The sequence below is a fragment of the Rattus norvegicus genome, chromosome 8, assembly GCF_021556685.1.
Source record: "Rattus norvegicus strain SHRSP/BbbUtx chromosome 8, alternate assembly SHRSP_T2T, whole genome shotgun sequence".
Taxonomy (NCBI): Eukaryota; Metazoa; Chordata; class Mammalia; order Rodentia; family Muridae; genus Rattus; species Rattus norvegicus.
Genome location: NC_141541.1, coordinates 36,633,954 through 36,644,788, shown reverse-complemented (window position 1 = coordinate 36,644,788; position 10,835 = coordinate 36,633,954).

The window sequence follows — 10,835 nt, the reverse complement described above, 5'->3', positions numbered from 1 at the left end:
CCTGCCTCTGCCTCCAGAATGCTAGGATTAAAGGCTTGAGTCACCACTGCCTGGCTGGCTTTAATCATTTTTTGACTTTGAGTGTCTTAACTCAATCCCAATTTCCTCTCTCCACCTGCGTTTCCTCTTGGATTCCCCCCACCCTCAGTTGGTCTAACAGTAACTCCTACCTGGATATGGAAGTGTTATGATTGTAATTCTAGCACTTAGGAGGTAGAGAACTTAGGGGGAATCCTAAGTTCAAGATGAGATACTAAATGGGTTTGAAGACAGCCTGGGCTGAGGTGCTATGGGGGGAAGAGAAGGAGACTGGGGGGGACTGTGCTCAGTCTACCTCCCTGCCCTTCCTAGCCTTGGACACTAATATCCTCAGCACATGCCATGCTGTCCTTGTTACCTTATTTCAGAGTCATTATCGAAGCCAGAGATGACTGTGGTCACATTTGCAGCTGACATTCAAATGGTCAGAGTGGTCCTGGGGCTCTCACCCAGCACTCTGAGCACATGGCCCGAGGGTGCTCTCCTTCCCTCGGTGACAGAATGGCTCAACCTAGGTCCGTCTGAGCATCATAAGTGCTCCAATTGGATCGGAATATATTGTCTAAAAACATTTTGAACAAAAGCAGCAAAACGGAAATACTGAAAGAACACAACTGAAACACACAAAGTCCAGCCAAGGAAGCAACACCAGATGAACGAGTCCCCATATACAAATGCAAGAAACATGAGAAAAATGGAGGCAGCATGATTCCTCTGAACAGTGCCAATGCCAGGATACTAGATTCTAAAGACAGTGATTAAATCCCAAAGAGTTCAAAAGAATAATTATAAGAATGTTTGTTGGGATCAGAGAGGATTAAGAAAGTTCTTAAACAAATTAAAAGAGAAAAGAGCTGCATGAAGTCAGGGAGTCAGCACAGGACATAAAAATACATATAATAAGGAGAAAAAAAAGTGTCCATTATTCATAATCACTATAAGTTTTCAACAATAGACTAGATCAAAGATGGAGTATCAGGGGTGAAAGACACGAAGGATGAAGTATTACATTCAGACACTAGCAAGAATTCACGGAGAGAGAATGAACAGGGCATGTGTCCTAGTGAGGAACCCGTAGTTAGGGTTACCATTGCCGCCATGGAGCACATGGCCAACACAGCATGCATGGAAAGAGCTTTAGGCTGTGGTCCCTCACCACGGCTTATCAGCTAAGGAAGTCAGAGCAGGAACTCAAGCAACACAGAAACCTGGAGGCAGGAGCTGATGCAGAAGCCATGGAGGGCTGCTGCTTACTGACTTGCTCCCCGTGGTTTGCTCACCCTACTTTCTTATAGAAGAACCCAAGACCACCAGCCCAGGAGTGGCGCTACCCACAATGGGCTGGGTCCTCCCCCATCAAACACTAGTTAAGAAAATGCCCTACAGGCTTGCCTCCAGATCAATCTTATAAAGACATTTTCTTTAGTGAGGTTCCCTCTTCCCAGGTGACATTAGCTTGTGTCAAACTGATTTCGAACAAGCCAGCTCAGCATATGAGATTTATGGGACACCATTAAAGACAAAATTTATGAATCATGGGGCTAGAAAATGAATTTTCAGATAAAGGCATTTATATCATAACAACAACAGCAATAGCAACAGCAACAACAATAACAATAACACTGGCTCAAATCTAGAGACAGAAATAAATGCCTTACAGACTCAGGGAGCATTTAAGAACACTAAGCAGTCAGGATGTAAAAAGAGCCTTCCTATATCATATAGTTACCACACTAAGTATAAAGAACAAAGGAAAAATTCTGAGAGCTGCACAAATGACACATCCAGAGGAATATAAAGGTAAACCTTTCAGAATCCCAGCAGAATTCTCATCTAAAAGCTTGGAGAGAATGGGACAGTTTCAGCCAAGCTCTGAGAGTCAATAGCTGCCAACCCAGATTCCTATGTCGTGAAGAATTACTTGTCATAGTTTATAGAACAAAAACTGTCCAGACTAAACACAAACTAGATAAACCAGAGGAACGTATGGCCACCAGCACCGCAGAAGACACTTGAAGGAATTATATGCTCTTCAGAGAAAGGTGAACACATCCATGAGGGCAGGAAAGAAAAATCTGTTAGGACGGCAGTTGGGTAAACAGTGGTTAGGAAAACACCAAACACTATGAAAGATAAACATGGCAGAAATTAATAAGTATTTTTCAATAATAACTGAATGAATGCTAGGGGTCTCAATTCCTCAACCATCAGATTGAACAAATAAACAAACCAACAGGATCTAGTCATTCATTCCTGTAATTCCAAGTACTTAAGAGGCAGAAAGATGCTGTCTTAATTACTTTTCTATTGCTGACCAAGGCAACTTATAAAACAAAGTGTTTAATTAGGCTTACGGTCTCAGAAGCTTAGAGTCCATGATGGCCTGGTAACGGTATTGTGTCAAGAGCAGCTGAAAGCTCATATCTTGATCCATAAGCAGGAGGCAGAGAACACTGGGGATAGAAGGGCCTTATTGGGACTGAAAGCCCCTCGTGCATAGCTCCTTCAAGAAGTCCACTTCTAATCCTCTGAAAATAATCCTCTGAAAATTGTTCTCACAAGAGGTCTCCAACTATTCAAGCACTAGAGCATATGGGGGTCTCATTCAGACCACCGTAGATGCCTAAGTTTTAGACCAGCTTACATTGTATAGTAAGACTGTTTCCCCAAACAAAGCATGGTAAAACTGCAGCATCAACCACCACCACCACCACCACCACCACATAATTTGTTTGTTGTCTGTAAGAAACATACCTCATTGTTAAAGACAAACAAAGTTGGAGTGAGACGATAGAAAAGAACACTCCAAACAAATAAACTTAAAAGCAACTGGGCATCACCATTATAATATCCGACAAAATATGACAAAATGACTTCAAGCCAAAAGTGACCAGAAGAGATAAAAAAATAGTCATTTCCTACTAATTAAAGGAAGAGTCCATCGAGATGGTACAACATTTCCAAATACACATTGAACATTGGCTCACCATAAAGCAAACAAACACTATCGAGTATAAAGATACAAAGTAACCCCAACACAATGATACTGGGTAACTTCAATAGCCCACTTGCGTTCTGAGACAGGTCCTCACAACAAACAGAACAGAATAACAAAACAGAAAAATCTGAAACAGAGAAACACAGCAAGTAACAAAAAGGGAGGGAAACAGAACAAAACAAAAGAGATGATGTTAAATGTGTATAATACACATTTACAGATAATTCCATTCAAATGCTACATTATCTCAAGCAGTCATGTAGTGTACATAAGAGTAGATTTTATAATAGGACACAAAGGAAACCTTAACAAATACAGAAAAGTGGAAATAATATCTTGTAATCTATCTTGTCACAATGGACTAAAACTGGAAGAGAGATGACAGAAACTACATAAATGTGAATATAACACTATTGAATGATAAGTGTGTCATTAAGGAAATCAAGAAGAAAATTGAAAAGGTTAGAGAATTAACGAAAATGGAAACATAATATACCCAAGACATAATGATAGCGTACTAAGAAAGACATTCATAGTTACAAATGCTTACGTTAAAAAGTAGAAGAGAATTAGAGGTGATGGCTCATGGCTTTAATCTCAGCACCCAGGAGGTAGAGGCAGGCAGCTCTCTGTGAGTTTGAGGCCAGTCTGGTCTACACAGAGAGTTCCAGGGTAGCCAGGGCTACACAGAGAAGCCCTATCTCAAAAAAAACAAAAATCGGGGGCTGGGGATTTAGCTCAGTGGTAGAGCGCTTACCTAGGAAGCACAAGGCCCTGGGTTCGGTCCCCAGCTCCGAAAAAAAAAAAAAAAAGAACCAAAAAAAAAAAACCAAAAACCAAAAATCAACCAACCAACCAAACAAAAAATCCTAAACAAGCCAAAGAAAGAAAGAAAGGAAAAAGAAAGGAAGGAAAGAAGGAGGGAAGGAAGGAGGGAAGGAAGGAGGGAAGGAAGGAAGGAAGGAAGGAAGGAAGGAAGGAAGGAAGGAAGGAAGGGAGGGAGGGAGGGAGGGAAAAGATGGACTGGAGAGATGGCTCAGTGATTAAGAACACTGGCTGCTCTTCCAGAGATCCTGAGTTTAGTTGCCAACTCAAAACCATCTATAAATGGATCTGATGCCCTCTTCTGGCACGTAGGTGTACATGCAGACAGAGTACTCTCATACATTTAAAATAAAACAAAACAACAATAAAGAATGCACTCATTAAAAAAAGTTGTTGAAATCGCAAATAAATTATGAATTTTAGAGGTTTGGAAAAATCAGAATCAAACACCACATCAGATCACTGAGTGAAATAAATAGATCAGGGAGAAATTAACACAATGGAAACAAACGAAAACTACAAAGTATCAATGGACCAACTAGCTGGTTCTTTGGAAATACAAAGAGAATTGACAAACCTTTAGGTAAACTATGCAGAGAGAGGGGAGAGAGAGAGGGAGAGGGGTATGGGGAGGGGGAGGGGGAGGAGAAGGGGAGGGGGAGAGGGAAGGGGAGGGGGAGGGGAGGGAGAGCAAGCAGACTTAAGTCAATCAAAACAGGAACAAAAAAGGAGGCATTAAAACAGATACCAGTGAAGTTCAGAAAATCGTCATGGCATGCATTCAAAACTTATATTCTAATACATTGGAAAATATAAAACAAATGGGAAAATTTCCAGTCACATAGGACCCACTGAGATTTATCAAAGATGAAGTAAGTAATTTTTTAAAAAACGTATAAAAAGCACTGGAATTCTGGGCAGTGGTGGCACAGGCCTGTAGTCCCAGCACTGGAAAGCAGAGATAGGTGAATCTCTGTGAGTTTGAAACCAGCCTGCTCTACAGGGCAAGTTCCAAGACAGCCAGGGCTACGCAGAGAAACTCTGTCTGGAAAAGCAGACAAACAAACAAGCAAACAAACAAACAAACAAAAACTACCTCCCCCCCAAAAAAAAACTCCAAGAAACAGAACACCGAGACTGAATCAGTAATAACATTTTTCCCCACTAACAGTGTCCAGGTCCAGAAGCTTTCACTGCTGAATTCTATCTGATTTTTAAATAACTAACACCAAAGACATTCAAAGTACTCTGAGTAACAGAAAGGGAAAGAATACTACCAAACCCCTTTCACAAAGCCAGTATTACCTCGACTCAAGAACCAGATAAAGACATACATAATGTATGTATGTATGAATGTATGTATGTATTTATGGTATGTATGGTATGTATTTATGGTATGTATGGTATGTATTTATGGTATGTATGGTATGTATTTATGGTATGTATGGTATGTATGTATGTATGTATATCCCTGATGAACACAGACTCAATAATTCTCAGGAAAGAACTAGCAAGGAGATTAAAGATCATTCACCATGATCAAGTTGATTTCATTTCCAGGAAGTCAGAGATGGTTTAAAATACTGAAATTATGGGGCTGGGGATTTAGCTCAGTGGTAGAGCGCTTACCTAGGAAGCGCAAGGCCCTGGGTTCGGTCCCCAGCTCCGAAAAAAAGAACCAAAAAAAAAATACTGAAATTATTAAATATAATAGATCACACAAATGGACTAAAAAGGTCAGTAATCATACGATATTCTGAATAAATCCAAAAAAAATGCTTTTTAGTAAAATCCAAAATTGCTCCCAATGAGAGCTGTAAAGAAACTAAGAATAAAGGGAGTTTATTGCAACATAAGAAAGGCTCTGCATTACAAATATAAAGCCAACGTTGGGGGTTGGGGATTTGGCTCAGTGGCAGAGCGCTTGCCTAGGAAGCACAAGGCCCTGGGTTCGGTCCCCAGCTTCGAAAAAAAGAACAAAACAAACAAACAAACAAAAAAAGCCAACGTTGTACTTAATGGGAAAAACATTTCCACTAAAATAAAAAAAAACCAACAAAACAAAACAAAAAACAACAAGACAAGGAAGTCCGCTTTCTTCACTATGGTACTCCAAGTCTTGGCTAGTGCAGTAAGACAAAAGAAATAAAAGAGATACGTCCAGGAAAGGAAGAAGTAAAACTGTCATGGCAATTTTAACTGATTGCTGTGCTCCCGGCAGTACACATGTGTTTGCTACACCCGCCCAAGAGCTACCTGGATTCATTAATACAAGAAACACACACACACACACACACACACACACACACACACACACACACACACACACACACACACACACCAGGCACGCACCAGTTAATTTAAATATGCCTGGACTAGCTCAAAGGTTGGGCAGTTCTAATCCTCCCCAAGGCTAGCATACTTTTCCTCTGGTACTCCTGGCTTAACACCATCTAATTCTATATTTTATCTTTGTTTCCTGGCTCCTTCTGGGTGGGCCCCTAGTCTTTGCTGCCCAAGACTCTTCTGGGCAGATCTTCTGGGTGCCACATTTCTTCTTACCTACATTTTGGATGATTTTCCTTTTACAGCTCTAAATTTGATCTGTCTCCATCCAAATCATAGTGATTCTCTGCTTCCTCTCTCCCAGTTCCTAGTCTGCACAAATCTGAAGGTCCTGTCTCAGTCTACCTGCCCAGGCATTGGCCGTTGACTCTTTATTGATCGATCAAAAACCAGTTAGGGACAAGGACCTTCAGCGTTTGGACATGCAGATTCTCTATTTGGGGGGAGGGCAGATTAATTCGAAACATTAGAACCAATACCCAACATAAAACTATTCTTATTAATACGCAATATTATCTATATGTAAGAATAGTCTTCAGAAGAAAACCCAGAGTGTTGGGGGAAGCCTGCTTAGGACTTTGAGTGGCAGCCGAAGGACAGATAGAAAGAGAAAGCGAAAAGGTCATGTTTTTGAGTCGGAGCTCAAAGATCTGTAAGCACTGCAATGGAAGTGACTCCTGAGATGTATCATAGCTCATTAAGGCAGTAATTATCCCTCCCATTACTTAAGCATGTCTTCCGGTGAATCGGCTGTTTTGAGGGCGGGCTCCTAGTCTGTTGATTGACAGGTCCATTTGGTTTAACTTTTAAGGGAGAGGACAGTAGTTATTCCCCATGGAGTGTATCAGAATTTTCCGTGACTCAGGGCCATAGGGAGAATCCAAATTACCTTCTTTTGACCAGGAAGAGGTAGGTTTCCCTTGCCCCTTAACCAATCCACACGACACCTCCATGTTTTTGTATAATGTATGGGATGTGGAGTCCAAACCCGATTATGAAGAATAGGTCTATCCTCACTGGTCTCCAAGTCTGCACGCACTGTCTAGCTGCTTAACACTAGTTTTGATTTTCATTCCCTGATGTCTAGGAATGAAGTTAATCATCTCCTTATGGATTTAATGGCTAGTCATGCTTCTTTGGGGATGTAACTTCCATGACTCAGCTGTTCTAGGGAGGAGGACGCCGGTTGCCGAGAGAGGAAGGAAAACATCCGTGGCATCATGTAAGCTGTAAGGATGATGGGAATTCACTTACAAAAGGGTTAACTGGGAGATAAAATCACTAAGAAGATCAACAGTCCAATTGTACCTGGAATGAGAAGCCAGGCGGTGTGTGACACCTTTCCCAGGGAACCTGATATTACCGAGATGTCTCAGACATCCTCAAGCATTCAGGATCCTCAGAATAGACAGGGAGAATCACCTGGAGTTTGGGTAATGTCTATGTCTACAGCCCTGCTAAGGTCCAGCAGGGGCCAGCAGGACCCACAGCATCTGTACTCTGCACAGCACTCCTTCAGCACAGTGGAGAAGGGTTTAAAGGGTTATGCTAGACAAACAGCCTCTTAGCTTAGCCTTCTTTGTTCTTGCCTTCCAAGGAACGGCTGACTCAGTGAGTGGGCAAGGAAGCAGATTTTCTTCTAGGTTACATTAGTTTGTCTCAGGTTTCAGCATGCTAGAAAGAGGGAGAGGGAAGGGGAAGAGAGGAGAGAGAGAGAGAGAGAGAGAGAGAGAGAGAGAGAGAGAGAGAGAGAGAGAGAGAGGAGGAAGAAGAAGAAGAGAAGAGAAGAGGAGAGAGAGAGGGAGGAGGAAGAAGAAGAAGAAGAAGAAGAGAAGAGAAGAGAGAGAGAGGAAGGAGGAGGTGAAAGAGGAGGAGGAGAGAGAGGGAGAGAGAAAGAGAGGAAGGAGGAGGTGAAAGAGGAGGAGGAAAGAGAGGGAGAGAGAGGAAGGAGGAGAGAGGGAGAGAGAGAGAAAGGAAGAGGAGGAGGAGAAGGAGGAGGAGGAGGAGGAGAAGGAGGAGGAGGAGGAGAGAGAGAGAGAGAGAGAGAGAGAGAGAGAGAGAGAGAGAGAGAGAGAGATCCAAGATAGTTCCTAGCTGAACATTCTGCCTTGGCATACTTTTTTTTTTTATCCATTTGATTCTGAAGGAACCTTGCATCACTCAGGTTATGCCCTTAGCTTAAACCCAACTGAGTGATGTGTTGACTATATCTGCAAAATCTCTTTATCATTTGACCACAGGAAAAATGTGTCATCATAAGCACGGTAGCCTATGTACAACAGGTGCACATGAATCCTAGAGCTGTCGTGGAATCCCATGGGCTACATTTGTCAATGATTTTCTTTTTGAGTAACCCAGTGATGCGAATTTTCGTGACTCATTTAGTTCTTTAATGCTGCTTTGGATTTCCCTATTGGGGATCTAATACTGACGCAGGAAAATCATTGGGCATCACGGAGATCAATAGAGCCTTTTCTCAATTCTCAATGAGTTCAGTTGACAGTGGGGATTACCAGGGCCCTAGAAAACTTGATGGCCCCAAAGCTATCCCAAGACAGCAGCTTTCGGATTCTGGTCTTGTGAATCTGAAGGGTGAAAATCACGGGCCACAAAGGGTGAGTTTTAGAGAGAAATGTCTTATAGATTTGCAAGTGAGAGAGGCAGGGAGGAACTCCTATATATCTGGAGGAGGCCCCTGGAGACCAGATACTTTGGATGTACTAGTCTAGTCATTGTTTATAGGACTTTGGGCAAAAATTGGGGTGAGAGAGGCGTGGAAAGAAAGATGAGTTAGTGAGCCCAGGTGAACCAACCACAGGGTGTCCAGGGCAAGTCCTCATGAGCAGCCTCTCATTAAGGGTGAGATGCAGCAAGGGGCAGACATCAGAACTCCTCTGCCATCCTTGGTCTCCAGCAGAAACATTCCCCCACCTGCTCTCTGTAGTCCGACCAGTTTCTAACTCTCGCTCTCATCAATATGCTTTGTGTGTGTGTGTGTGTGTGCGTGTGTGTGTACGCGCCACCTTCACATGTGGAGGTCAGGATAACATTTTCTTAATTGATGATTGATGTGGGAGGGCCCATTCCACTGTGGGTGGAGCCATCTCTTGGCAGGTGGATCGGGACTGTATAAGAAAAGCAGCTGGGCAAGCCAGAGGAAACAAGCCAGTCACAAGCATTCCTGTAATAAGTGTGTTACAGTTTTCCTTGCAACTCAGCTAGCTCCCAAATAACCGAGACTGGACCGTTATATTTATTTAATAGGCTTTAAAGGCACAACAACTGGGCAGTATTACTCTATTCTAATCCTTTGTGCTAATCCGACCAAAATCCCCCGAGATTCTTGGATTTATGGCTTTCTCTGCTCCAGGTGTTTTTATTAATGTTGTCTTCTGGACCCCGTCCTGGTGGCTAATTCTCATTTGTCTCTCCCCGTCCCCCTCCCCTGACTGGTAGGAAGCCCAGCTCTATTCTCTGTCCTGTTCAGCCCTTAGCTGTATTGCTAACTTTATTGACCAATCAGGGAATAATTGGGGAGCTATGTTTACATTGAGGCAAGAGATTCTTAGAATAAGGATTGCAACCAGACATGAGGGCACAGAAATCAGCATTTGAATACTACAAGGAGTAATTGTTACACAGTGCATAATAACATTATGCCTAGACAATCCTTTGTGGTTTTTCTTTATTTCCTGGCTCTGGGTTCCCTGCCTGATGGACCATAACCTGTAAGGCAAAAAGAAACGCCTCCCAAAGTTGCTTTTGATCGTGGCATATATCATAGCAACAGAAAGCAAACTAGAACAGGCCTGCGTAAAGGAGATTGAGCAGAGAGTTGGAATTTTAGTTACTTTGTTGGTTGCTGTGGTAAAGTACTCCATAAAAGCAACTTAAGGGAGAAACAATTTACTCTGGCTCACGGTTCAAAGGTACAGTCTATCTCAGTGGGGAAACTCTGGTGGCAGAAGCTTGGGGAAGCTTGTCACACCACATCTGCAGGTAGAATACAGAAAGCTATAAATGCTTGTGTTCAGGTAGTTTTCTTCTTTTTATGTAGCCGTGTATTGGTGCTCCCACTTTTATTGGGGGGTCTTCCCCCTCACCCTAGCATTAACCTAATCAAGATAATCCCTCATAGGCATGCACAGAGGCATGCGATCTAATCCCTCACAGGGATGCCTGGAACAGTGTCTTCTAGGTCAAACTGAAAATCAATATTAACATCAGATGAACACACATGAACATGTTACTTCCCTTTCACTACACAATGTCTGGACACTCATGAACTGCAAACCACAGAGGAGATTCTCTTGCTAAGAAGCTGCCTGTAAGTTTGTCAGGGAGCTTCAGGGCTGCAATTTTCCTCACTCCTCACCTACACTGAGTGGACTCTTCAGTAACGTGGATACCTTTGGATCGCTCATGTCCCTATGCCCCTGTTGTAAGGAATTCTAATAAACTCATTGGCTCAACAAGATACACTTGAATAGAGTAATTTCTTTAATCTGTGGTTGGTACATTAACTGGAGATAATAATAGAAACTTGTTCACATTTCTCCAGGAAAGCCTTATTAACTGTGACTCTACTTTTTGTCTCTATGAATTTACTATTCCAATATTTGCTATA